Source organism: Mus pahari, chromosome 10 (assembly GCF_900095145.1).
Source record: "Mus pahari chromosome 10, PAHARI_EIJ_v1.1, whole genome shotgun sequence".
Lineage (NCBI taxonomy): Eukaryota > Metazoa > Chordata > Mammalia > Rodentia > Muridae > Mus > Mus pahari.
In genome coordinates, this window is record NC_034599.1 from 78218811 (window position 1) to 78222205 (window position 3395).

Here is a 3395-nt window from a genome sequence, read left to right on the forward strand (position 1 = left end):
CTATATCCTATATCCTATATCCTATATACTATATCCTATATACTATATCCTATATCCTATATACTAGAGGTTACCGAGGCTCTCAGGACTCTGGTTTTTAAAACCCTTTAAGTTATTAGAAAGTGATAACAAAAATGACAGGAAATTCAACAAATAGTGAGGAGCAGGAGGGCAGCTTGCAGCAGTCTGTTGTGGGTCATGAGTCTTGATTGCAACAGTCCTTAGCTGCATAGTCTAAATCCATGGCTCTCAGCCTCTCTGATGCTGCGACCCTTTAATACAGCTCCTCATATTATGGTGACCCCAACTATAAAATCATTTTGTTGCTACTTCAAAACTGTAATTTTGCTACTGTTATGAATCATAATGTAAATATTTGATATGTGACCCCCAAAGGGGTCTCAACCCATAGGATGAGAACCACTGGAAAAAGCATTAAATCCAAACCTGAGTATTGTTTTAGCTAAAAAATAAAAATAAAAAATAAAAAAAAAATCCAGAGCTGGAGAGATGGCTCAGCAGTTAAGAACACTGACTACTCTTCCAGAGGTCCTGAGTTCAATTCCCAGCACCACCTGGTGACTCACAACCATCTGGGATCTGATGCCCTCTTCTGGTGTGTGTGACAGCTACAGTGTACTCATATAAAGAAAATAAATAAATCTTTTTACAAAATCCAAAAATGGGCAGAAAAAAATACATTGGTATTTACTAAAAATCATATATACATAATAACATCTATAAGATAATACAATATGTAGCAGTAAATTAAACTATTATATACCTTAACCATTTTATATATCAATTTTATGCGTATATGTATATGACATATACACACATGTATATGTATATGTATATGTATATGTATATGTATATGTATATGTATATGTATATGTATATGTATATGTATATGTATATGTATATGTATATGATAGATACTGGTCCTCCAGTACCTTGCTTCTATCCACATCTCTGTGAACGGGTGAGACAATAGCAATTGGCCATGTGACTCTCAGCCTTCTTTCTGCAGGTAAGGCTAGGCTGTGCTGTAGAAACAAACCTCATTTGCTCAATCAGGCCATCCTCTATGTCTTTCATCTCACTGATGTTGCAAAACCAACATGTAGGCACACAGCTGCTAAGTTGCTACAACAGAGTTGGGAAGAACCGGAAGGAGGCTTGGCCTGGAAATAAAGTGCATCCTCTTTATACTTCTGCCCTTTGTCTGGAATTTGTATAAAACAACAACAAAACAAAACAAAACAAAACACACCCTCCTAGGAGAGTGAGAAGAGACACAGTCAGTGGGCAATGGACAGCTGTAGCTCAGGTGAAACTGTGACAAATAGGTTTCTCTCGTTTACACCTGAATGTGCTGTAACTTCTCTCTGGAAAATTCCAGAAGGCTTCAAAGAGTTGTGCTATATCTGATGGAACTCCTAGAAGAAGCAACAGCTGGAAAAGCCCTGTTGGGAATGGAGATACCTTGCAGATAAAGTACAAAGAGACTGCTAAATGGGCCTGGGGTCTGTTCTGCTAGACAGTATAGCTGTGGGGAATGAGGTCTTCATTGGTCATTCAGCCACGGTTGCACACCAAGGGGTTCAGACTACAGTTCAAGTGTGTGATACTATAAGTGATTTAGGAAAGGATCATCTGAGTATGTCATAATCTGGATGAAGATTTCCCACACAGTGGCAAAAGAAGAGACACCCCCCCAACCCTCACCCAACCCCCATTCATGTAAATAAAGGAGGAGCCCTAGATGTCAGGTTTCCTGAGTCACAGTTCAGATTCTGTGCAGTGGTCCCTAGGAGAGCACACATTTGGATGATCTTTCTGGAAATGCACAGAATAGATAATATGGTACTTTACATCTTAAAGGATGTATGTAGAACATTTTACACATTTTTTTTCTTTCTATATGAAAGGGACAAACCTTTTAACAAGGCCAGTTCCTGAGAGGAATGGAGAATTTTATGATCAGAGAGTAGTCCTTTGTTCTAGAGTCCATGTTTGAAACCAGCACTTAGGCTAAAGGGACAAGGTTGCCGCCTCAGTCTTGGGGGCTTTGTTACTCTTCCCCTGCAGGCCAGCTTTGACTGGATGAGAATCCTCAGCTCTGTGTTGAGGGGGGCAAGGTTTCCATGCTCCTGTGGCTATACTGTAATCAGTCAAACTTGACATCAGGGAAACCAGAACAAAACTCCACATGGCTCTGGCTAATATTTAATCTGTCTTGTTTGTTCTCGTAATCTACTTGATCTACCTCAGAAGAGAGGGTGGTTATTAATTACTTTGTCTAACTGTATCAAAGGAGGAGAGAAGTTTGGCCCTAAACCATTCAGGTCACCTCCTTTTAGTGATGAGAACATGAACCAAGCTCCCAATGGTTTGAAATGGTCTGAGGTCACAGTTATACCTGAGTTATGCAGGTGCAATTTCATGGCTCTTTCTCCTACTTGATTATGGGTAAGATAGTGCTGGGAAAACATCGGCTGATAGAGCAGGAATAAGAAGCCAGCTGGCAAGGCTTCTCATAGATGCCTTTAATCTCAGCACTCCTGAGGTTGAGGCATGAGGTTTGTGTGTTCAAAGCCAGCCTGGGTTACATAGTAACACCATGTCTTATTAAAACAAAACAAAACAAAACAACAACAAAAAAGTGCCTGCATTATGAGTAACTGGATGTGGAAATTTAGGTCGAGAATCTATCGGACCTAGGACATAGGAAAACAACCCCGACTGACCAAAAAACTCTCTACTATTGACTAGCTTTTTAAGTGTTGGAAGGGGCCATACAGGTTAACAGGGGAACAAAGACATCTACGACGGTTTTAACTAGCATCAAACCCTGTATGGTATAATACGAACCTGACAGTCAAGATGTGCTTACTGATGCAAGAGCACATGATGGTTTATGATGTTATTCAATTGTTCTCTTGATTGGATTTGAGGCCTACACCACAGGAAAGAATTCATGCCTACTGCTATAAACATGGCCAAATAATCCGCTGGGGAAATCACAGGTTCAAGGGGAAAGCTTTGGATGTTTTACTAGATGGTCAAGTTGTCAAGTGTCAAGCTGCCTTGTAAATACCTATGTTTTTTTATCTGTAAATGAGTGTAACTCTCAACCTTGGCCAGAGAAGTTTTCTTAAATTAGTGGGAGGCGGTTAGTGCAGAGATTTAGCACTGTTCAAAGAGCTGGAAATAAATTACTGTGAGCGTTCAGCCATACATGGGACGACTATATTGACTCTCCCACCTCAAGGCTCACGGAACATCTCAAAGAGTAGGTAGAGATAATGTATGAGGCAGAGAATGGGGACGGGATGGGGAGGTGTGGTGGGAGTGTGGTGGGAGGGGGTAGGGAGGAGTGATGGGAAGGATGG